Raw genomic sequence first — 26,729 nt, 5'->3', positions numbered from 1 at the left:
AACACACAATTACATTATAAAACTATACTTTACATCCCACCCTCCCAAAAATACCCAAATAAAATGTTTAATATAAAAAAAAAAACATTACAATAAAAAAACAAACATGTAAATATTTACCTAAGGGTCTAAACTTTTTAAATATCAATGTAAAGATGAAATATTTCTATATTTTTTTTTATTTTAAACTTGTAAATAGTGATAGATGCAAAACGGAAAAAATGCACCTTTATTTCCAAATAAAATATTGTCGCCATACATTGTGATAGGGCCATAATTTTAACGGTGTAATAACCGGGACATATGGGCAAATACAATACGTGAGTTTTAATTATGGAGGCATGTATTATTTTAAAACTATAATGGCTGAAAACTGAGAAATAATGTTTTTTTCCGTTTTTTTCTTATTCTTCCTGTTAAAATGCATTTACAGTAAAGTGGCTCTTAGCAAAATGTACCCCCCAAAGAAAGCCTAATTGGTGGACAGAAAAAACAAGATATAGATCAGTTCATTGTGATAAGTAGTGATAAAGTTATAGGCTAATGAATGGGAGGTGAACATTTCTCAAGTGAAAACGACGGAACGCGAATGGGTTAAAGAGAACCCGAGGTGGGTTTGAAGAATATTATCTGCATACAGAGGCTGGATCTGCCTATACAGCCCAGCCTCTGTTGCTATCCCAAACCCCCCTAAGGTCCCCCTGCACTCTGCAATTCCTCATAAATCACAGCCACGCTGCTGACAAACAGCTTGTCAGAGCTGGCTGTGTTTATCTCTATAGTGTCAGTCTGCTGCTCTCCCCGCCTCCTGCAGAACTCCAGTCCCCGCCTGCATCCCTTCCCTCCCTGCTGATTGGAGGGAAGGGACGAGGGCAGGGACCGGAGCTATGCAGGAGGCGGGGGAGCAGCTGAGACTGACACTACAGATGTAAACACAGCCTCACAGCATGGCTGTGATTTATGAGGGATTGCAGAGTGTAGGGGGACCTTAGTGGGGTTTAAGATAGCAACAGAGGCTGGGCTGTATAGGCAGATCCAGCCTCTGTATGCAGATAACATTCTTTAAACACACCTCGGGTTCTCTTTAAAGAGAAACGCCGACCAAGTAGCTGATACCCCCTTTTACATGAGAAATATATTCCTTTTTACAAACAGATCATCAGGGGGCGCTGTATAACGGAAATTGTGGTGAAACCCCTCCCACAAGAAGCTCTGAGTACGTACTCCTGGCAGTTTCCTGTCTGGGAACCTTGCTGCATTGTGGGAAATAGCTGTTTACAGCTGTTTTCAACTGCCAAAAAGCATGCAGCAGCTACATCACCTGCCAGCAGTAAAAATGTCACCATGTAATAAATGTCAGAATGTAAATCAGGGATTTAAAAGATTTTACAATGGACAAACACTGACTAAATCATTTATACATAATTATTGTAAAAATTAAGCACTTTTTATTACATTATTTTCACTGGAGTTCCTCTTTAAAGCAGTAGGATCAGCCATACTATGCCAGGGAAAAAAACACATATATAAGTAGATAAATACTTGATCTACTTACATAACACATGTATTATACTGTCCACGTTTTGATTTCAGTGAATGTTATATGGTAAATTACGAGAATTCTGTTCCTGGTGGGCGCCATGTCTTTTGCCCACAGTTAAGGCTAACTCGTGATGTCATTTCTGCCCTTAACTTTTTTTCTTGTCTCCTCCAATCGCTGAGTCGCCTCAGCCTTGCTTGTAAACACAAGTGAGTAGGGGATTAGGTTTCAGATAAGAAGCTGGCAGGGAAGAGGAGGAATAGATTATAGATAGTGATGGCCCGAACCGTTCGCCTGGCGAACCTTTCTGGGCCTCTTACTACTTCCGGGTCGCAATGACCCGGAGTAGTACGACTGCGCTGCCCGGCGGAGCGTGTCCTAGATCGCGCTCCTGTTGCCGGGCACTCTCTGCGCATGAGCGTGACGTCACTCATGACGTCACGCACATGCGCAGAAAGTGCCCGGCAACAGGAGCGCGATCTAGGACGCGCTCCGCCGGGCAGCGCAGGCGTACTACTCCGGGTCATTGCGACCCGGAAGTAGTAAGAGGCCCAGAGTAGCAGAGTGGTTCGCCGGCGAACGGTTCGGGAACCGTTCGCTACATCTCTAATTATAGATAAAAAGAACTCCCAGCATGCAATACTTTGGCACGACTACTAAAGGGCCAGTGTTCCTTAAGTATGTGATAACTCCAAATCATAACAGCAGAAAACTTTTTGAAAGTTTTGAATGCAGGCTTAGCATCTTTATCACTTAATACACTCAGACCAGTTGCTGTTGAAATTTGATTTTTATGGTGACGATACCGCTTTAAGTTTAGTCTGTGCCCCGCCCCCATTCTGAACAATATGGTGATGCAAGCCAAGCAGCAACAGGATCCACAGATTCTGCTACTGCATTCAAGTCAGCTGCTTCAAGGGGAACTGAAGAAAGAGGTAAATGGAGGCTGCCATGTTTATTTCCTTTTAAGTAATACCAGTTGCCTGGCTGTCCTGCTGATCCTCTGCCTCTAATACAATTAGCCAGAGCCCCTGAACAAGCATGCAGCAGATCAGGCGTTTCAGACTTTAAAGTCAGATCTGACAAGACTAGCTGCATGCTTGTTTTCTGGTGTTATTCAGATACTACTGCAGAGAAATAGACCAGCAAGGCTGCCAGGCAACTGGTATTGATTAAAAGGAAATAAATATCGCAGCCTCCGTATACCTCTTACTACAGTTGTCCTTTCAGGTCATGTGATCACTTTGGTTGCAGAAGACAAAACATGGTAACATTCGGATGCTCTGTGGTATATCTGAATCTGCATCCAGAGTTTGGCTTTAAAGCACACATACTGTTTCCTATTGTTTGTCCACCTCTGTCACTTTCACTCCAAATAAGGTATAAATATTTTCTAGAACAATCTAGATCATCCAGCCACTAGAGGGTGCAGAACAGTACAGAACAAATTTATCTTCCTTCAGGGCTTGTTCACAACTAGGGCGTGTTCGCCTTTTTTAGCGCCGGCGATTTTCAAAATCGCCCTAAAAGCGATTATGCAATGATTCCCTATGAGAGTGTTCACATCTGAGCCCTTCGATTCCAATCCGCTCACCAATGCGCTGCCTGTACCATTTTTGGGGCGATTTGCCTATAATGGAAGGTATAGGATAATCGCAAAGTGCTTGAAAAAGCGCATTGTATAGCGATTTCCCCAGCGCTTTTAAGAATAAATACATTGCATTTATCAATTTCCGGGTCAAAGAGTTCACTTCCTGACTTGCGTCAGGAAGTGGACAAACAGAATCGCTCTGCAAAAGCGCTTAAAAATGCTTAAAACAAAATTGAAGCGCGTAGGTGAGCGCCGGGAGGGGAAAAAAAATTGCGCAAAAAATTGAAAATCGTTGGCGTCATCGATTTCGATTTTAGATGTGAACAAATCCTCACTGCGGTGGAAAGGAAATCTCCAGCAGTAGCTGGGGGTGGAGTCAGGGGTTGGGGGAGGATACCAGGATCACAGATGGTCTATGAGATGAAGATAATTCTAAGTTACATGCAAATTTTATGCATGGGCATGCGCCAATTGAATGCATTTCCCTATGAATTCCAAACTGCATACAGTTTGCATTAAATCTTCATGTGACTCATAATTATTGCAGCTTATTGACCATCTAGGCCAGGGGTCCCCAAACGTTTTGGGTCGAGGGCCAGGTCAACATACTTCAGACTGCTGGGGGGCCGGAGTATACATAAAATGATGTAGAAGTCTTTGCGGGCCAGACAGTGAAGCATACCCAGGTGACATCCTGAAGTGGACAGCGATGTCACCTGATGTGGAATTTGATTGGAAACAAGTGAATGACTGCTTTCGGGCTTCCATATGGATGGGTGGTGCCAGTACTGCTATTCTATATGCGGACCACCAGTATTTAAAGTTGTAGCTGACCGCATCTATAAGTAATCCATTTTGTGTGTGGGGGCCGGTAAAAAGGCCTCAGGGGGCCGCATTCGGCCCGCGGGCCTTAGTTTGAGGACCACTGATCTAGGCTGACGGCAGTATGGGTGTTTTATTTACAGGGACACAGTTTTTTTTTTTTGTATTATTTAGTATTAATACTGTATAAAGTAAGTATACTGTATAAAGTAATGTAAGTAAGTGTGTTTTAAAGAGACACTGTAGTGACATGGAGTGGAATGCAGTCAATTATTCGGAATATCCACTTTATGATAACTTTCCTAGTTTCATCATCCGAAACACTTCCTGTATCTATAAACAGGTATTGCTGTATATCGGTATGTAGTGCGGCCCTCCCAGTGATAGTTAGCCTAGGCTGTTTAGCTATGTGGAATTCTCAGAAACAAACATTCCGCAGAGATTACCTGACAAGACTAAGGATGCTTCCACCTGGGATGAATTTCAGAATGCACATTGGGGTGAGAATTTTACAATTGCCAAAAACTAACTAAATATATCATAAGTGAATACTGTAAAAAAAAAAAAAAAAGCAATTGTATTAATTACGCTATTTTCACTACAGTCCCTCTTGAAGTGCATACACTACCCCCTACATAAACTGATAACTGATAACCTCTGCTTTGATTTGGAGGCACATCCTCCCACCCAGAAGCTGGAGGGGAGATGTGTGGATAGAATATGACATCTAGAGCCTCTCTTGTCTGACCAGCAGTTGTACGTTTTCTGTCCGCAGGTCTATGGGATAACACTCCGCAGCCTCCACCTCCAGACATCTCAGAGGCTTCCACAGAACGTCCATAGATCATCTGCTTCCAGTGTCACGCTGCACGGTAAGACGTTCAGCAAATGAATATCACAGTTCACTTCAGAATGAAATCTCTGTTTGTTTTCTCTACAATTCTGTCTGTGCTGGGCCACACTATGCGCTGGGCCATACTATATGTTGGACCATACTATGCCCTGGGTCATACTATGCCCTGGGCCATACCATGCGCTGGGCCATACTATGTGTTGGGCCATACTATGTGCTGGGCCATACCATGCGTTGAGTCATACTATGTGTTGGGCCATACTATGTGCTGGGCCATACTGTGCGCTGGGCCATACTATGCGCTGGGCCATACTATATGTTGGATCATATTATGCCCTGGGTCATACTATGCCCTGGGCTATACTGTGTGCTGGACAATACTGTGCGCTGGGCAATACTGTGTGCTGGGCCATACTATGCCCTGGGCAATACTATGTGCTGGGCAATACTGTGTGCTTGGTCATACTATGTGCCGGGCCATACTATGCGCTTGGTCATAGTATGTGCTGGGTCATACTATGTGCTGAGCCATACTATGTGTTGGGCTATATTGTGCTGGGCCATACTATGCGCTGGGCCATACTATGCGCTGGGCCATACTATGCGCTGGGCCATACTATGCGCTTGGCCATGCTGTGTGCTGGGCCACACTGTGCGCTGGGCCATACTATGTGCTGGGCCATACTATGTGCTGGGCCATACTATGTGCTGAGTCATACTATGTGCTGGGCCATACTATGTGCTGAGTCATACTATGTGCTGGGCCATACTATGTGTTGGGCTATATTAATGTATGTGCTTGGTCATACTATGTGCTGGGTCATACTATGTGTTGGGCTATATATTACTGCATGTGCTGGCCATGCTATGTGCTGGGTCATACTATGTGCTGGGCCATACTATGTGTTGGGCCATACTATGTGCTGGGCAATACGATTAATGAACATAAGGTGTATTTTACTCCTAATTATGTCCTAATCCCCCCTGTAACCGAGTTGGTGGAGTTTGGGCTCTTTGTCAGTGTACAGAATGTTCTGAGGCGCCCATATCCTATTCACCTTGCTGCTCGGCACTGTGTATTGACCTAAGGAAGCGGGATAGTACCTATGAAACGCGTTGTCTATTTTGTGTTTTGAATACATTTCCAGTATTACTGGTGATTTTGTCTTCAGGAGAGGTAAGAGAAGAGGAGTGTGACCATTGGGGGCCCCATCAACGTTTGGGTGAGTGGCCCCATGATTTGTAGTTACACCCTTGGGGGCAACAGTTTTATGTGGTGACATCATCATACTAGTGAGTGTGTGTGTGTGGGGGGGGGGGGGGGGGGGGGAGGGGAGGGGGGTCTCAGACCATATTTTGGTACTTGCCTGTCCTGTACAATACAGTAGTCCTCTGGCCAAAAAGACTGCTGATATGGAGTCTTACCATAACAAATTGTTATTACTATTGATGTATAAAGCCCCAACATATTACGTGGCGCTGTACATAGTAGGAAAACAGACAAGGGGTACATAATGATACAGACAATGATATACATCACATATGGACGCTGGTACAAAATACAGAACTGCTGATTACACTAACAGATGTAACATGATGAATGAAATGTATAACAGAGTGCAAGCTGCAAACTGAGAAACAAATTCTAAGATACAAAAGGGTGGGAGAGCCCTGCCCTTGCGAGCTTACAGTCTAAAGGAATATGGGGGGAAACAAGAGGTGGGGTAGTATAAACATACCTAGAGGCAGTGTGGGTTTCAGGCTATCTAGTAAAGAGTACAACTTGACCAGAGGATGAAGGAGGAATGGCGTAAGGTAGAGCGTATGTTTGTCGGAAAAAAGGAGATTTGAGGGAGCGTTTAAAGATAATAAAGGTTGGAGGGTGGCAGATTTGCTGTGGAAAGACATTCCAGAAGATGGGTGAAGCATGTGAAAAGTCTTGTAATACGAAGAGGTGATTCTAGAGGAGGACAAAAGAAGCTCATCTGCAGATCTGATATTGAGATTGAGTTGGTATCTGAGGAAATGTTTAGGAATAATAATGATATAAATTAATAATCATAATATTAATAATAGTAATAATAATAATGATGATAAGTAGAACCCTGGAGTTCAAGTTTAATTTTCCCATGGTAGTGATTTGTACATGTCTCTGGTCATTGTACTGTATATGCCTTTTTCCATGAAGCACCACTGGACCCAAAATTCAACATGCACCCCACCTGCCTGACATCTGACAGCGATACCTGCGGTTCTGCCGCTGCCATGTGCTCATGTTTTGACCTGGGGAAAGTTTGGGTGGATTTTACAGTCCTCCTCGGCTTGGAAGTTCAGCTTTCCGTGCAGCGCGCACATGAGCTCAGCATGTCTGAGGCCCCCATAAAACGGTTTACACCAAAATAAATGTACGGGCGCACATGTCTGCTATTAAAACATATAGCTGAACCCCGGGCAGATTAACTACAGAATCTTATCCAGGTTAATGTTTTATTTTAATTCTTTTTATCACTAGGTTAATACTCTGATCTTACGTCACATTCGCTTCTCTTATTGCCCAACAAAACTGAATGGAAAACCGATGTGAACCCATTAATTAAACAATCGGTCCAGCATTGGATGGTGCTGTCATCCTTGCACTAGAGGCTAAAGCCTGGTACACACATGCAATTTTGATTGGCCAATCATTGGCCAATTCTACCACTTCCATGAAGCACGAGAGCTTACCTACACAATCTGCTGATAGTATACACAATCCAGTGTTCTCCTCAGGCTCTTTTAGCCGGGTGCTCCACCCGGCTAGTTTTGGTGAGCACCCGGTTGTCATCGGCTCACCTCCTCCTCTGCTGTAAGCAGATTTAAGCAGAGAAGCACCGGCCCGGCATTCTCTCCTCTCGCCCCACCCGACTACTTTTTCATGCCACCCGTCTGGAAAAAAATTCTGGGGAGAACATTGCAATCTAATGGCCCTCATATTACATGGAAATGGTAAAATTCTGGTGCATCTGATACTTTCTGAAAGCCCTGCAAACTTCGAAGGTGACAATAAAGTCTAGGGGCTCAATTCACAAAGCGGTGCTAACCCAGTTAGAGACTTTAGGCGTGATAACCATTGCACCACGCTGGTGAAAAGCCAGTTTAGGTGTGATAAGTTTAGGTGTGATAAGTTTAGATAAGTTTAAGTCCCGCACGCAAAGCAGCGCCATTAAACTCTATGCAAAGTGCACCAGACTTTGCTAGCGCAAAACTTTTGATCAGCTGTGCACTGCGGTGCTAACGCAGTTGGTGCTTAAAGAGACTCTGTAACATTAAAAAGATCCCCTGGGGGGTACTCACCTCGGGTGGGGAAGCCTCCGGATCCTAATGAGGCTTCCCACGCCATCCTCTGTCCCATGGGGGTCTCGCCGCAGCCCTCCGAACAGCCGGCGACTGTGCCGACTGTCAGTTCAATATTTACCTTTGCTGGCTCCAGCGGGGGCGCTGTGGCGGCTTTTCGTTCCGAACTACACGGAAATACCCGATCGCCGTCGGGTCCGCTCTACTGCGCAGGCGCAAGTTTCCGGCGCCTGCGCAGTAGAGCGGACCCGACGGCGATCGGGTATTTCCGTGTAGTTCGGAGCCGACAGCCGTCAGAGCGCCTGCGCAGGAGCCAGGAAGGTAAATATTGACGTCACCACTGCACGGACTCCGCGGAGGGCTGCAGCGAGACCCCTGACGGATGGAGGACGGCGTGGGAAGCCTCATTAGGATCCGGAGGCTTCCCCCACCCGAGGTGAGTACCCCCCAGGGGATCTTTTCATGTTACAGATCCTCTTTAAACTTATCATGCCTAAACTTATCACACCTAAACTTATCATGCCTAAACTTATCATGCCTAAACTTATCACACCTAAACTTATCATGCCTAAACTTATCACGCCTAAACTTATCATGCCTAAACTGAGTTTAGGCGTGATAAAGGGCTTTTCACCAGCGTGCTAACTGTTAGCACCGCTTTGTGAATCAGGCCCTTGGGGCTTGATTCACAAAGCAGTGCTAACCTACTTAGCACGTCTAAAGTCTTTAGACGCGCTAACCAGGGTGCTAAGTAGGTTAGCACCGGATTTCTCGATCAGATCGTGCGCTAACTTTGGGCACGTAAAGTATTACGCGCGCAAAGTTTTTACGCGCGCTAAGTCCCATAGGCTTTAATGGGCACTTCGCGCGGTAAAGTTTTATGCGCGAAAAGCTTGTTTAGACGTGCTAAGGGGGTTTTCACAGGCGTGCTAACAGTTCTCACCGCTTTGTGAATCAAGCCCTTTGTACTGTAACTTTTGACTAAGTAAACATTCAGGAGGTAAGAACCTACAGTACTTTTTATCTTTTTTTTTATGTAACCCCTCCTGGGTGTCTCCCCTTCACAGGTGTGTGTATATTGTGTGAGCATTAGACAGATCGGGTCACTGGGACGGATGCTGGGAGTGGCCACAAGGGACTGTAATCCACGTGATTGGCTGGAGCTTCCCATAGTCGTATCCTGTATGTTGTATTACATGTGCGCTGAGACCTCTGTCTGGCACTAAGCAAATAATTACATTGTATATAATGACGGGTTTGTTTTAATTGGTCTGCGGTTTGCTGTATAATTTTTCCCAATTAATTGCTTGCTAAGTGTCTGTAAGTGAGATAAAATATGAAGAATTTATTGTCTGTCTCGTTCGCGCCATCTGGAATCAGCGTAGTGTCCGGAAATGTGCGAATGTCTTCGGCCTTGCAATAAAGGGCTCCGTATCTCCTTGCTAGGGAAGTGACATGCGGTGATATTACATTGCACATGTGATGTATGCAGCATCTCCCACCAATCCTTGAGATACCCATTAATCTGGGTTCTGACTATTGGCATAAAAAGGTTTACCACAATATCTACTTGTAGGGATCCCCAACCTCTGCTGGCCTATCTCTAACCCCATACCTAGGCTAACCCTTCCTTCAACCCCTGTCCCCTGGACCTGAACTCAGAACGTCCTCTCTACTCTAAAAGATAAGCAACAGCATAATAACCTTTAAACAAAAAACATTTCTTTGTTACAGCTGATACAAATCCCAATATAAATCTGCAATGTTTCTACTTCCTGATTCATGGAAGCAGACATATTGTTAACCTGTACTTTCAAATGGCCTTATCTGCCATCTCTGCCATAGGCAGTCATGTGACACAGGGGAGAGGTCAGATTACAATTTGTGATTATACATAAATGAGGGGAAATTAAACAGGCTAAACTCTCTAAATACATACAGGGTGTATTTCTCTATGTATTTTTTCAATCCTGTGCAAGAGTTCAGGTCCACTTTAACCCTTACTCTTCTACCCCCATGCCTACCACTGTCATTAAACCCTGTTTAAAGAGGAACTCCAGTGAAAATAATGTAATAAAAAAAGTGCTTCATTTTTACAATAATTATTTATACGTAAATGATAAAGAGGAACTCCAGTTAAAGAGGAACTCTGTATTTTAAACTATGAAACAGAGTAGAGCTGATGACCCTTGAATTTCCCTGCAGTAAATCCTTATGTGAAGTTTCCTTTCACTGTTTCTTTGATGTATAAGTGCTTCATGAAACAGGGATGTGACCAAGAGCGCTCAGAGAAGCTCTTTTGCATAGATAACAACAACTGAAGTTTCTTAAAGGATACCTGAAGTGACATGTGACATGATGAGATAGACATGTGAATGTACAGTGCCTACCACACAAGTAACTATGCTGTGTTCCATTTTTTCTTTCTGTGCCTGAAAGCGTTAAATATCAGGTATGTAAGAAAGTCCCCCTTTTATCTCTTTCTTTCCCTCAGAAGCCATTTTCTGCTCGAAAAGTATTTTATAGTTGGAATTTCTTATCAGTGAGGGTCACACTGTAGTCACTTCCTGTCTGAGTCAGGACTGAGGCAGCCACTTACATACCTGATATTTAACTCTTTCGGGCAGAGAAAGAAAAAAAGGAACACAGCATAGTTATTTGTGTGCTGGGCACTTTACATAAACATGTCTATCTCATCATGTCACATGTCACTTCGGGTATCCTTTAACTCTGCCTTTACTGGAAAACAATATGAGACTCATATCTTTCATACTGATGTTCTATTTCTTAGCTGTACTACACATACAAATCATTATCTCACAAGTTTATTTTCGCTTCAGATTCCCTTTAAGTGGCTAATTTGCACGAGTTTTACAACCCTCCTCGTGCTCATAGGCCGATGCCTGTCCCAGTGACCCCAGTTAAAGAAGGCTGTGGCATTGGGTATCGGCATAGCCGTAACCAATAAAAGCCAAACATGGCAATATATGCGCCCCTCCATCACGCCGTATAACACAGCTCGGCCATATTTAACATCTCGCTGAGCTCGGAGGCTGCTTGTTATTTGATGATTACGCGCACATTAAATGCGATACCGCATGATCCACTGCCAAAAAAATCCCTTAACAGGGACAATTATTGCTAATGTAATTCGCTCACCAAAATCGTATTCTGCGTTTCATAAAGTGGGAACATGTTTTCTGCGTCCGCAGAGTATTTATTAGTAAGCGCCGTAAACCCGGCTCTCGTTTAATTTTAACACACTGAACTGAGGCCGGGCCGAAAAACTCCGCCGAAATAAAAGCAAGTTCCTCCACTTTTTATTGACATGACTTTCATTTCCATCTCAAGGCCCAGAGCGAGTTAATGCTTTTCTATAAAGGCGAACCGTTTAAAGTGCTGCCAGAATCCGCCCGTATATCCGCCATCTTGGCATACAATGCTTTAATGAGCTCTGTCAAATTTGATTGGCAATAAAGTCACTGCATTAAAGCGTTTATTAAAAAAAAAAGAAAGTCAATTACCTTTTTTTATTATTTTTTTTTTTTACTTGTGTTTCGGAAAGGAGATGGTCGGACTGGCGGGGCAAACCATTGCTTTCCACTTAGACGTGGTGTTTTAACCCAGGAGCGGAACAGGCTGACATCCACAAAAAGGTCTTACATCCCAGTTAAAGGGAAATGCAAGAAACCACAGAGGAAGTCTTGAATTGTATTGGGGGTAATGGGCTTTCCTACTCGATGCTTCTGGTATTTAGGCGTAGCTGTGCTGCTTCTGTGTACAGCAGTTCTTAAAGGACACATCCAAGGAAAATAAAAAAAACAAGATCTACTTACCTGGGGCTTCCTCCAGCCCCTGGCAGCTGATATGTCCCTCACCGCAGCTCCGGTGTTATATGTTCCCCTCTGCTGCAGATGCCTACCTCGCCAGGTCAGAATCTTCTGTGCCTTCGCAATTGCGTGGCCGTGCCGCTCATGGTCGCGATCCAGAGGCTGGGAGCGTTCTACGCAGGCATAGTAGTTCAGTGCCTGCGCAGAACACTCCAAGCCACGGGAGCATGAACATGAACGTACACTGGTGTATACTGTATGTATACTGGTGTATAGATTTGAATGCGTATCTCTTTGTTTAGTGTTATCTAGTTCTTTTCACACTTCAGTGTGACGCTGAGTGAACCATTAGAGGATGGGGGGATTCCCTTACACTACATCTGTTAACCCTGTGTGTAAGAGAGAAAGCTCTCAGAGAGTTATCTGCAGAGAGCAGAGGAAATGTATCTTATGTGCAACATAAACATTTGTAATAGTGTGTGAAACCTGACACCAGAGGTATTGCATATAACTCTGCTTCAATATTACACCGCTCTTAGCATGTTAGACCGCAGAGATTCACCATTGCAAATGAGACATTCTAACTGAACTAAAATCTACACAGAATGAATTACAGTTTTTCCCTCTGATATTCAACATGAAAAGTAGGAAAATGTTTACGTAGCTACTTAGACATTATTTGTACATTGTCATTTTAGAACACTTATGGTACCCCTACATGGTACAATAAAAATGTTTGATTTTCCCCGTTTATTCGACCTAAATGATCTAATCGAATGAAAGTAGGCAAGAATCCTTTTTTTCGATCAAGAAAAACGAACGCTTATGCCGTTTTTTTCTATAAAAATTCGATCGGACATGTTGGAAAAATCTTTATATTCGATATAACGGAATAATCGTATGAAATTATCTAATCGAGAAAAAAAAATGTACCATGCATGGGCACCTTTAGTTTGATAGTTTTCCTTAAATGTATTCCAAAACACAAAAGGGTGAGAGTAATAACCCTTTCTAGGGTAATTTAGGTACGAAGGGGGAGGGGAGGTAGTTTTTGGTGGTGTTATCTTTACTTTTACCCTGTTGATAAGCTAAGTGTAACCAATTTCCTTACTCAAAATGATTTTCCTAATGTCTAATTCTAAACTGACCATTAACCCCTTTCTGGGGTCTAGCCCCCCCCCCCCCCCCCCCTAACCTCCCCATTGACATTAATCCCTTCCTTAGACCAAACCTTAAAGAGGAACTTCAGCCTTAACAAACATACTGTCATTAAGTTACATTAGTTATGTTAATTAAAATAGATAGGTAATATAATCTCTTACCCACCCTGTTTTAAAAGAACAGGCAAATGTTTGTAATTTCATGGGGGCAGCCATCTTTTTGGTTGAAAGGAGTTGACAGGGAGCATGAGACACAGTTCCAACTGTCCTGTGTCCTGATCACACCAGTTGCTAGGCAACGAGGACAACAACATAGGAAATCCCATCATGCTTTGTACAGCATCAGGGGAAAAATGCCCAGCCAGTTTTCTTTGATGGGGCGGAGCTTAGCTTCTGTGCAGCTAAAAAATAAGGTTTATGTAAGAAAAACAAAGTTCTGATGCTGTGAAACTGTAAAAGAAACACCAAGCCTTTTCAGTGCTGCCGAGTAGATATTTCGTCTGGAGGTTCACTTCTATCCTTCCAACTTGTCAGAAAGGGCAGCAGTACAATGAAGGGAAATCCCAAGGACACTGATGGACCTGAAAGACTGTTGGTGCTTGAGGAAGCCCCAGGTAAGTAAAATCCGTCCCCCCTTCCCGGTTCTGGTGTACTTAAAAGTAAAATGATTGACCATTCTGGCTTTTACACAAGTGTGGCTGTTATTGCAGTGTGCAGATGTTAAATATACTCTTCATGTTGTTATGATTGGTGGTGGTCGATATACATCATAAATATATGCAGCAGTGCTCCATTAGGTCATCCGCATGATTCATCCGTTGCTTTGCCAGCATGGACGACGCTTAGCAATCAGCGCTGCAAATAATACTACAGGGTTCGTAAAGAGCAGAAAGGGCTGCTGGAAATATCCTGCGTAGCATTGGAAGAGCGTTCGTGTTAATGATGGTTTACAGAAACTGGGAAATCTATTCTAGAGGGTCAGTATCAGAGTTTCCAGCAAGAGCTCTCCAGCGAGAATCTATTCTAGAGGGTCAGTATCAATATTTCCAGCGAGAGTTCTCCAGCGAGAATCTATTCTAGAGAGTCAGTATCAGAGTTTCCAGCGAGAGCTCTCCAGCTTTCCACCGTTCTGCTGAATCCTCGGCTGAGCTCTGATCTGGGGAATCTCTGTGACTGCTTGAGATAAGATGGTGGTGAGGTTCTCAGCATTATTTATACAGGAGAGACCTCACATTTAGAGCATAACTATAGCCCCTGCGACCCTGGGGTGCAAAGCAGCGATAGGTAAGGTTCCTTGTGTGCATTTGTTCTCTCCCCCCCAGATTTTGCACAGCACCATACTTTACCTCATCACGCCAGCGAGACAGGTCCTCTGCGTAGCAAATCACTTTGAGGCTCCACGTGCAGTGGTAGGAGGCCCAAGGCAATAGGCTGCACAGTGCAGCTACACAGAAGAATGAGGAAGACCTGTCCCACCACTGGAATGAAGTGAAGTATAAAGCACCGCTGTGGGGCCTCTGGGGCAGGCCAGGGGGAGAAGTAGAGTTGGTAGCGCACACAAGGAACCATTTTTTTTCTTTTTGTAGCCCACACAGATCTGTTTGGAGGGGAGAGGGGGGGCATGGGTAAAATACACCCCTGCTTACCCTGTACGAAGAAGGAAAACATCTATGGAATGACCGGTGAATAGCTTCAGGTTTGTACCACTGGAGTTACACAGGTCTGGGTGGCCATGCTCCGTGGATGAAATGTTTAAAGACTGACTAAGGTGATCCATCACTCCAGAGAACACGTCTTCACTATTGTAGAGGCCAGTGGCGGTGTGTAGGGGAGCTAAGGGTCCATGCTCTTGTGTTTAGATGCAGCGGAGCATAATACATTACCTACTTCCAGTAACTGGCAACAGAACAGGTCCTCCTCACTCCTCTAGCATTGCAGTTTGCAATGTCACATGACAGGTATCGGGAGCCGCATGATGATTGGCTGCACAGCGCCCAGCTGCACTAGAGGAGTTAAGAGGACCTGTTCTGCCACTGATCATCATGCAGCTCCCAATGTCATATGACAGGTATCCGGAGCCGCATAATGATTGGCTAGGAGGACCTAACCTGCTCCCGCTCACTGGATGAAGGTAATACATAATGGAGGGCCTTATGCCCTGGCAGCGTGCTTTACACTACTGTATCCAATGGTTTGCCTTGCACTTGTTAATGTAAGGCTTGGAGGCAGCTGTTCACTTCATGAGGTTTTCTACATGCTGTTCTTGAGCTAATCTGAAGGCCATACAAAGTGTGGAGGCCTGTAGCAATAGGTTTGGCAATGCAGTGTATAATGATGTGATTATATCATCCATTTGACCTCAAGAAATTGCAACAGCCGCGCGAAATGCGGAAAACAAAACAAAATAAGTATCCAGATGAAATGAAGTTATTTTTCCTTGTATAAAACCCATTCTGGATACAAGAGACCTCTCACAGTCACGCACCAATCAACTTCCTTCATCACATTTGACAACTTCCTGCTGTTTTCCATGGCGACAGTTCCTCTGTTTGATGGTTCAGGATTAGTTAACGTGGGGGCGTTGCCAGCTGCTTCTCCTCATCATAGACCTGGTAACCGGTATGTGGAAGTGGCGTTGCAGCCTGTGGCAGTGAAGGATTAATTTAAAATAATGACTAACCCGGTAGCCACATGCCCGCCAGGCACAAATGGATTGACTTAGCGCAGTGATAATTAAAGCGGCCTCTTCTGTGGCTGCCGCGGACTTTCTTCATAAATGAACAATTGTGAGGAGTTCTCAGGCGAAGCCAGGCCCTGAGGACTCACTGTGATCAAACATTGGCTGGAAGCTCTTCAGGAGGCCGAGGGGTAAATCGGACCCGCTCGCTCCGTTCTGTGAACTTCACACAGACCGGGGGCATGTGACGGAGCGTGTGTGACCGTCTCCCGGGTCTCTTACCCACTGATCCCCCCTCACATCTCTGTGGCCATGGCTGAGACTGACATCTCTCAGCCTGGATTTCTGTGTCACGCTGTCTGATCTTTATATCAGTAGCTTTTTATATATCTAATATAGCGTCTGGTTTGTTTAAAGCCCTAGATATAGATTGTGCTTTACTCAGTGCACAATGTGTGAAGCCCCCTCTTCCATGTGTAACACCCATGTACAGCAGCCGCTCTCCCATTCCATGTGCAGCCACCTTTTCCATGTGTATCATCCATGTACAGCATCCCCTCTCTCATTCCATGTGTAGCCCCCTCTTCCATGTGTATCATCCATGTACAGCAGCTCACTCCCATTCCATGTGCAGCCCCCTCTTCCATGTGTAACATCCATGTGCAGTAGCCCCTCCCATTCCATGTGCAGCCCCCTCTTCCATGTGTAACATCCATGTACAGCAGCCCCTCCCATTCCATGTGCAGCCCCCTCTTCTATGTGTAACATCCATGTACAGCAGCCCCTCCCATTCCATGTGCAGTCCCCTCTTCCATGTGTAACATCCATGTACAGCAGCCCCTCCCATTCCATGTGCAGCCCCTCTTCCATGTGTATCTAGGGTTGCCAGGTCGGCTGATGGAGAAAACCGGACAGGGGGTGGAGTTAGGGGCGGAGTTAGGGGCGGAGTCAGAAGCGCACTTTTATGTAGAGTGGGGCTAAGCAATGGGCTTTTTTTTAAAAAAAATTTATAGTATTTATATCGCACTGACATCTTCTGCAGCACATTACAGAGTACATAGCCATGTCACTAACTGTCCTCACCAGTAGTACTGGTCCAGTGCACATAAGAGACAGTTTTTCACCAGTAACTGCACATAAGAGACAGCTTTTCACCAGTAAATGCACATTATAAGAGACACCTTTTCACCAGTAAATGCACATAATAAGAGACAGCTTTTCCCCAGTAAATGCACATAATAAGAGACAGCTTTTCCCCAGTAAATGCACAAGAGACAGCTTTTCACCAGTAAATGCACATAATAAGACACAGCTTTTCACCAGTAAATGCACATAATAAGAGACAGCTTTTCACCAGTAAATGCACAAAAGAGACAGCTTTTCACCACTAAATGCACATAATCACAAACAGCCAGTGTTCCCAGTATATGTAGCCAGGGATATATGTGCCCAGTATATGTAGCCAGGGGGTATATATGTCCCAGTATATGTAGGCAGGGGTGTAAATGTCCCAGTATACGTAGGCAGGGGTATATATGTCGCAGTATATGTAGCCAGGGGGTATATGTGCCCAGAATAGGTAGCCAGGGGGTATATGTGCCCAGAATAGGTAGCCAGGAGCTATATGTGCCCAGAATAGGTAGCCAGGGGCTATATGTGCCCAGAATAGGTAGCCAGGGGCTATATGTGCCCAGAATAGGTAGCCAGGGGCTATATGTGCCCGGAATAGGTAGCCAGGGGGTATATGTGCCCGGAATAGGTAGCCAGGGGCTATATGTGCCCGGAATAGGTAGCCAGGGGCTATATGTGCCCAGAATAGGTAGCCAGGGGCTATATGTGCCCAGAGAATAGGTAGCCAGGGGGTATATGTGCCCGGAATAGGTAGCCAGGGGCTATATGTGCCCAGAATAGGTAGCCAGGGGCTATATGTGCCCAGAGAATAGGTAGCCAGGGGCTATATGTGCCCAGAATAGGTAGCCAGGTGCCCCCCCCCCCCCCCCGCCCCGCAGCAGGAGGAGAACAGTGCAGAGAGAGAGCTGGGAGCAGCGGTGGAGAAGGGGGGCAATCTCCCCCCCCTTGCCTTCCCTCACCTTAGGGTGCTGTATCTCTCCCCTGCTGTCTCCTCCATCATGTGCAGCAGGCTGGCGGGTGGCGGACGGAACTTACCTCTGTCGCAGGCGCCGGAAGTTCGGGTCCCGCAGCCGCTGAGAGAGATTTGACTCAAAAAAGATCCGGATCAAAGATCCGAATCATTCATGAGCCGGACAACACTATTCAGACTGATAGTGTTGTCCGGCTCATGAATGATTCGGATCTTTGATCCGGATCTTTTTTGAGTCAAATCTCTTTCAGCGGCTGCGGGACCCGAACTTCCGGCGCTGGAGCGACACAGAGGTAAGTTGCGCCCGCAGCCACCCGCCAGCCTGCACAGCATATTGGAGGAGACAGCGGGGGAGAGAGAGCACCCTAAGGTGAGGGAAGGGGGGGGAGATTGCCCCCCTTCTCCACCGCTGCTCCCAGCTCTCTCTCTGCTGCGCTGTTCTCCTCCTGCGCTGCGGGGGGCTCTAAAACCGGACAACTTAATTGTCCGGTTTAGCATGTTTTTTTAAACCGGACACAGGGGCCAAAAACCGGACTGTCCGGTGTAAAACCGGACACCTGGCAACCCTATGTGTATCATCCATGTACAGCAGCCCCTCCCATCCCATGTGCAGCCCCCTCTTCCATGTGTAACATCCATGTACAGCAACCCCCTCCCATTCCATGTGCAGCCCCCTCCTCCATGTGTAACATCCATGTACAGCAACCCCCTCCTTCATGTACAACTGCCTTGGTTGGCAGCTTCCCTCTTTCATACGTTTCTCCCCATTTGCAGTCACCTTTTTGTATTTGTAGACCCTATGGCCAGGCCTAGTTGCCCTGTTTGGGCAGAAGTCACCCTAGGCCCAGACCTATGGGGCCTTTGCAGACGTTTGGGCCTGTGCCATGCACAGCCATAGGGATTCAGCGGTGTGCTGCGTAAATCGGCAGTGTGATCTGGACAGCAAACCACTAGATAGATAGTCACTGTTTCCCCACCCCTCTGGTATGCGTGGAAACGCTGCAGATCCCGCCAGGATTGGAGCATAGTGGAAATCGGCTCATAGTTGTGGTTGCGGCAGTCACATGTTTGCAGCATCTGTCGTTGTGTAATGTGCGATGTTCCATTACGCGGATGTTATTTATCGCATGACGCCGGCCTCTCCTCAGGACCACGCTTGCTGGAGCCTTCACCCCCTTTCTAGGGACACAGCGACATGATTTAATGCCGGAGTCCCCTCGTGTCCCCCCGCCTCCCTTTCATCCCCCCCCCAAACCTCGGAAAATGTTCCTGTGCTAAAATGATATTTTGCCACGGGTTGTAAAAGGGATTTGTATGTCTTGCAGGAAATCTATCATGCTGTACAAGAGGATTAGCCCAGGGAATTTGCTCCATCATTTCCCCGGGAGTAAATTCTACAAGGCTTGTCTCATCCGTCCCGGCCAGACCGCAGACTCATAAATAACCCCTCTCTGTCACTAATCAGAATTCTCATAGCATCTAAAGCTAATTGATCTGAGGGAGTCGGAAGGGCTTCTTTCACTCTCAGTGGCTGCTGCAGTCAGATCATCCAGCAGGAACTAGAAAGATTGTTGCTTTGCAAAGAGGGCGATATTGACCTTCTGCTGCTCAGGAAGATCCCCCGAGAAGCGACTGCCATGACCAGGCCTTCAGTTCTAAGAGGACCTGTAGTGGACATAATAATGAATAAAATTGCTTATTGTTTACAATATTCATTCATACATTATTTAGTCAGTGTTTTCCCAGTGTAAAATCTGATATACATTGTGAAATGTATCACTGGTGGTGACATCTTTAGTTCTGTCAGGTGATCGGTGCGGAATGTTTGTTACTGAGAGTTCTATGCGCAGAGGGAGATACGCTTGCTTGGCCGTTGGAAACGGCAATTATTTCCCACAATGCAACAAAGTTCACAGACAGCAAACTGTCATGACCATGTTCATGACATCACACTGTGGGAGGGGCTTCACCACAATATCAGCCATACAGACCCCCTGATGATCCATTAGAGAAAAGGAATAGATTTCTCATGGGAAAGGGGGTATCAGCTACTGATTGGGATGAAGTTCAATCCTTGGTTACAGTTCCTCTTTAAAGTCAAAGAGACATCAGTCATTATTATTATTATTTTTCACTTATACAGTGCCAACATCTTCTGCAGTGCTGTACACTCCTAATGATTGTGACGTGCTAATTTCACTTAACCACTTCACATCCAGACCTTGTTTCCCCCTTATGGACCAGAGCAGTTTTAATATTTTAGCTATGTCCTTATTTAATTACCAAAAACTTTATCCCTACTTATGACACCTATATGAAATATATATCGTTTTTTTCAAGACTAACTAGGCTTTCATCGTATGGCATTGTTTCCCTCAAACAATTTTGTTTTCTATGCATTTTAATGGGAAAAAGAGGAAAATAATTGAAAAACACATTTCTCTGTTTTACCAATTCCAGATTCAAAATAAAAAGCACTATTGTAGATAAAAAAACCAAACATTTTGTTTGGCTATTTCTACTGCTTATCACAAAACTTAAATTACGTTCCTGTCACAATTTATGGTGAAGATATTTGTTTCAATATATTTTGATTCTGAAATAATGCTACAGTATGCATTTTCCACTATGAACTGAGAAAATAAAAGTATTTTTAATGGTAAAAGTCAATCTTATTGGCTCAGGGAACATATATTCCCTTTCACCTATAAGTGCTGCAGCAGATGGTGCCAGAGGTTTTGCATAGGAGCAAGCCCAATCATGCACAGCTGTGCTTCGGCTAAACAACATATATCTATGTCCTTGTGGCTTAGATGAAGTCACAGAGGACATAGATATACTGTAGTGAAGGAAAAAGTGGTTAAGCAAGATTTTGCGTAAAAGTTTGAAATAACAGTTTTAAAAATTGAATTGATTTCACGAAATGTTGTCATTTACATTAGTCATTATGGATGGCTTTTTCAAAAAGACTTTGTAGTTTTTGAGAAAATTAATTTTAAAATTTCAGAGAAAAACAAAATGTTTTTGAACCTGGTAAAATTACATTTTGCTGAGGTATGTAATGTATACTACTTTTAAGCTCCCTATACACATTTTATACATTTTAAGAAAATGCACAATGTGGGGTCTCCCTTACGAAACCTCATTAACCCCTTGTCTCCCAGGCAGGCTGGCATAGCCAGAATGCGAAGCCCAGACCCCCTGCCAACACCAAGAGTACCCCCACCGACAATTACTTATACGTAAATTAAGAAATTTTGTGCAATTACGCATCATTGCGAAATTGGGGATCCTTGAAAAAATCTGGCTATGTGGTTGCCCTGCGTAACCACCCTTGGGTACCAGTGGTCCAATAGCCGCAATTTGTTTCTCACCAATCAAAGTTCATACAGAATTCCATAGCTTAAAGAGACACTGAAGCGAAAAAAAAATATGATATAATGATTGGTTCGTGTAGTACAGCTAAGAAATAAAACATTAAAAGCATAGACATACGTCTAATATTGTTTCCAGTACAGGAAGAGTTAAGAAACTCCAGTTATCTATGCAAAAGAGCCATTGAGCTCCACGACTTTCAAATTCGCAGAGAGCTCTGTCTTCTGAAGCTTATTTTCTCAAGTGTGTGATACTGTGTTTTCTTTTTCTCTCCAGAGGGCAGGTCAAAAGTTCACTAGCCTACGCTGTAAAATCATTTAGAATGCTGAGCAGTGTGTAAACTGCAAATATTAGAGAATTATGCAATGTTATAAAAAACACTATATAACTGAAAATAAAAATATGAGAATATTTTCTTTGCTACTAATGTTCTAGTAATTATCCGTACTACACAACCAATTGATTATATAATCATTTTTTTCCGCTTTAGTGTCTTTTTAATACATATATCACAAACGCTCCAAGTCAGTTAAAGTGAGTCCACCAGTGCTCAGACTTGGTTACAGAAGCGGCAAGGCAGAAAAAACAGATAAGCAGAACGTACATCAGCTCTCAATAGCTACGTCAAGTGAATACCATTTCCTCCCTGCTCCCGAAAAAGTACAGCTACATCTTATATACAGAAAATTCTCCAGCTTAATAAGTGTTAAAGGAGTTATCAGGCAATCTTACAAAAATAAGTGCTACTTACCCGGGGCTTCCTCCAGCCCCAAGCTCCCAGCATGTCCCTCGCCGCAGCTCTCCCTTCAGCAGCTCCATCCCGGTCCCCGGTGATGACGTCAGGGCAATAACTCCTTTAAAGCGGAATATAACCCTGCATTTCAACTTTCCTCTAAAACATTATTTACAGCATATTATATGCAACCAGCATTTTTTTTTTTTACTAGACCAGCATTGGAAGGGTTACACACAGAGCGTTAAAGTTCCGTGGAGAGAAATGCAGACGCATCCGAAGTTTAGATCCGAAATGCAGACGCATCCGAAGTTTAGATAGATACATTTAAGTAAACACAATGTAACAAGTGGTGAATTTGACACACTCTCTGACTGTGCAGGAGCTGGAGGACAGCCAGAGAATGTGTAACATTCACCACTTGTTACATTGTGTTTACTTAAATGTATCTATCTAAACTTCGGATAAGGCTGCATTTCTCTCCACGGAACTTTAAAGCTCTGTGTGTAACCCTTCCAATTCTGGTCTAGTAAAAAAAAAATGCTGGTTGCATGTAATATGCTGTAAATAATGATTTAGAGCAAAGTTGAAATGCTGGGTTATATTCCGCTTTAAGTGGGAACACACTCCTGTGGGTGTGGGCCAGCTGTCCATTACATTAGGAGCTTTCTGTTGGCTTCCATGACAATGTTATGGACAGCATACCTACTACACATGTCCGGGGCCTCCAAGCCAGATTTGGGTTCTCCCGGAGTTTAGAGAAACTTACGTTTATTTTGATGCTGGGATTGTTTACCCTTCTAGTCCCTGACAGTGCCAGGCTGCCATTTAAACAGATGAAGCTCAATGGCCTTCCACAAAGCATGATGTACCACTAAAATGATCAGAATGATGTTTCTCTGGAATATGTCTTAAAGCGGAATATAACCCTGCATTTCAACTTTGCTCTAAAACATTATTTACAGTATATTATATGCAACCAGCATTTTTTTTTTACTAGACCAGCATTGGAAAGGTTACACAGGGCTTTAAAGTTCCTGGAGATTTCTGCAGACGCATCCGAAGCTCAGATAGTTACATTTTGTTTACATAAATGTATCTAAGTGTTGAATGTTACACACTTTGGCTGTCCTCCAGCTCAGTCAGAGAGATGAGTCACATTCAACACTTAGATACATTTATGTAAACAAAATGTAACTATCTGAGCTTCGGATGCGTCTGCAGAAATCTCCAGGAACTTTAAAGCCCTGTGTAACCCTTCCAATGCTGGTCTAGTAAAAAAAAATGCTGGTTGCATATAATATACTGTAAATAATGTTTTAGAGCAAAGTTGAAATGTAGGGTTATATTCCGCTTTAAGGGAGAACTCTGAATATTGTCTTTTGCTGAAACAGTGGTTCTTTAAGGACCGCTATCACGAAAAATGTGAAATACATAAAAGCACATAAATAAAAAGTACATTTCTCCCAGGGTAAAATGTGCTATAAATTACTGTTCTCCTATGTTGCTGTCACTTACAGTAGGTAGGAGAAATGTGACAGAACTGACAGCTTTTGGATTAGCCCATCTTCTCACGGGGGATTTTTAGGGTTTTCTTTATTTTCAAAAGCATTTCCTGAATGGCAGTTGCTTAGTCCAACTACCAAAATAGTGTGCAAAGATATGTGTGTGTGTGTGTGGGGTGGGGGGGGGGAGGGGGTATGAGCGACCTGCATCATTGTCTAGATCCTTTTCAGGGAGTGCTTTTGTAATAATAAAAGAATAAATTAAATACTGATTATCCCCCATGGAGAGCTGGACTAGTCGAAAACCTGTCAGTTCCATCACATTTCTATTACCTACTGTAAGTGACAGCAGAATAGGAGAAAAGTAATTTATTTTACTGTGGAATAAACATACTTCTGATTTGTATGTGTTTACATGTATTTTATCCTCTTCTACACTTACCTCCTCACATTCATATGTACAAGACTTCTCATGTGCCGCACACCTCCTCTGGAATGCCCTTCCACAGCACATCCGCCACTCTCCGACCTTTATAATCTTTAAACGCTCTCTCAAAACCCACCTTTTCCGAATTCTCTAGCATAGGCCATGCACCCACTAAATAACCTAATTACGCACTGCCTGTACATATACTGTATACTTCCCCCACCTCTTGTTTCCACCCCATTCCTTTAGATTGTAAGCTCGCAAGGGCAGGGCTCTCACCCTTTTGTGTCATGGAATGTTATTAATTTAATTGCTTACACTCTGTTAGACATACATTTTAGTCATCATGTTAAATTTGCTATTGTAATCAGCAGTTCTGTATTTTGTATCAGTGTTCATATTTGATGTATATAATTGTCTGTATCATTATGTATCCCTTGTTTGTTTTCTCACATTGTACAGCGCCACGGAATATGTTGGCGCTTTATAAATAAATAATAATAATTTAAAATTTACAATTTTTTGTGGTCTTGATCCTTTAAAGTAAATGAGGGCTTTACATTGCAATAACCTGGCAGAGTCTTACAATCCTAATCGTGGCTATGATCAAAATTAATAACGAGTTTGCCATAAATGTTGCATTACAATTTTGCATCGTATTTGATACAAAATTACGATTATGCGAAATTTGAGCTCATCGCTACTGTACACATCAAACAAAACAGATAATAATTGGGAGCAAAGATACACAAATAGTTCAACACTCTGTACAATCAGGACATCCAGCAATACAAATACAGACATAGCTGATGCATGGATTGACCCATCACCAATACTGGTACATGATATGAAAAATTACAGCAGAATTAGGTCCTTGGAGAAGGACCTTGCCCTTGCAAGCTTACAATCTAGAGGGTAATGGGGTGAAGGTACAGGGGGGGGGGGGGGGGGGGGAGATGAAGGGGTCAGCAGATGAGGCAGGCAGATGAGGCAGTGAACTTTCAGTGCTAACTAGAATCGTATGAAAAGCGTGTGTTTCGACAAGGGTGCGTTTGAAGGTTTCCAGGCTCGGGGTAGGAGGAGCAAGCTGTGGGAGAGAGTTCCAAAAGAGAAGGTGAGACGCCACCACTTGTTGACAAGTCCTGGAAAGTGAGTCCAGCAAAGTTACCGTAGCAAATATTGTTTAACAGTGAAACTAAACCTCTCCGTGTGTTTTAGTAAACCTGAAGGTACAGTAAAAACTTGTGATTGAGAGTAAACTTGGTTTGTAGACAAAGGGATGGGTGATGTACGGAGGAATGATGGTGTATGGAGGAGATGTAGTTTGCTGGTGTACTTAGGGATGGTGGTGTACGGAAGGAAACAGGTAGTTCAGCCTGGAGGGCTCTGGAGGCAGGGGAACGGTGGTGTACGGAGAGATGGTGTTGTACCTAGGAATGGTAGTGTATGGAGGGAGTTCAGCCTGGGATGAGGCAGGGGGGCGGTGGTGTACCGAGAGAGATGTAGCTCAGCCCAGTGTGAGGGATCTGGAGACAGAGGGATGGTGGTAGTAGGTAAGGGGTCTGGAGGCAGGGGACAGTGGTGTATAGAGGGAGATGTAGTATAGCCAGGGTTGAGGAGGTCTGGAGACAGAGGGATGGTGGGGTGTACGGTGCGACACTGGTGTAGGTGAATGGGTCTGGAGACAGAGGGATGGTGGTATAGGTGAGGGGGTCTGGGAGACAGAGGGATGGTGGTGTATAGAGGGAGATGTAGTATAGCCAGGGTTGAGGAGGTCTGGAGACAGAGGGATGGTGGTATAGGTGAGGGGTCTGGAGACAGAGGGGTGGTGGTATAGGTGAGGGGTCTGGAGATAGAGGGGTGGTGGTATAGGTGAGGGGTCTGGAGATAGAGGGGTGGTGGTATAGGTGAGGGGTCTGGAGATAGAGGGATGGTGGTATAGGTGAGGGGTCTGGAGACAGAGGGATGGTAGTATAGGTGAGGGGTTTGGAGACAGAGGGATGGTGGTATAGGTGAGGGGTCTGGAGACAGAGGGATGGTGGTATAGGTGAGTGGTCTGGAGACAGAGAGATGGTGGTATAGGTGAGGGGTCTGGAGACAGAGGGATGGTAGTATAGGTGAGGGGTTTGGAGACAGAGGGATGGTGGTATAGGTGAGGGGTCTGGAGACAGAGGGATGGTGGTATAGGTGAGGGGTCTGGAGACAGAGGGATGGTGGGTGGTATAGGGGAGGGGTCTGGAGACAGAGAGATGGTGGTATAGGTGAGGGGTCTGGAGACAGAGGGATGGTAGTATAGGTGAGGGGTTTGGAGACAGAGGGATGGTGGTATAGGTGAGGGGTCTGGAGACAGAGGGATGGTGGTATAGGTGAGGGGTCTGGAGACAGAGGGATGGTGGGTGGTATAGGGGAGGGGTCTGGAGACAGAGAGATGGTGGTATAGGTGAGGGGGTCTGGAGACAGAGGAATGGTGGTATAGGTGAGGGATCTGGAGACAGAGGGATGGTGGTATAGGTGAGGGGTCTGGAGACAGCACAGACAGACATGGAAGCCCCGGGAGGAGAGACTGTGCAGACAATGCGACCAGGAGGTCTTGGAGGATGAGGCCCACTTCCTGCTACACTGCAGCAAATATGCACCTGTGAGGACCGCCCACTTCCAGAGACTCTCCGCCCACATCCAGGATTTTACCTCCACAGATGAGGAGAGGAAACTCTACATCCTACTGGGGGAGGAGGAAACAACCGTGCAAATAGCTGCCCGATATGTCACAGCCTGCCACCAA

General features: G+C 44.7%; 1 protein-coding gene across 11 annotated transcripts in view; it reads left to right on the top strand.

The window, feature by feature from the left end:
- Nucleotides 1–26,729, top strand: part of PKNOX2 (PBX/knotted 1 homeobox 2) — a 603,376-nt gene that overhangs the window by 386,818 nt on the left and 189,829 nt on the right. For all 11 annotated transcript variants that reach the window (XM_068238894.1, XM_068238887.1, XM_068238895.1 and 8 more), the window contains one exon: nt 4,729–4,825. The gene's annotated coding sequence lies outside the window, so the exon portion shown is untranslated. The remainder of the gene's footprint in view (nt 1–4,728; nt 4,826–26,729) is intronic.

The sequence above is a fragment of the Hyperolius riggenbachi genome, chromosome 6 (genome assembly GCF_040937935.1).
Source record: "Hyperolius riggenbachi isolate aHypRig1 chromosome 6, aHypRig1.pri, whole genome shotgun sequence".
Taxonomy (NCBI): domain Eukaryota; kingdom Metazoa; phylum Chordata; class Amphibia; order Anura; family Hyperoliidae; genus Hyperolius; species Hyperolius riggenbachi.
Note: the sequence above shows the minus strand (reverse complement) of the source record. Positions and strands in the feature narration are given on the sequence as shown.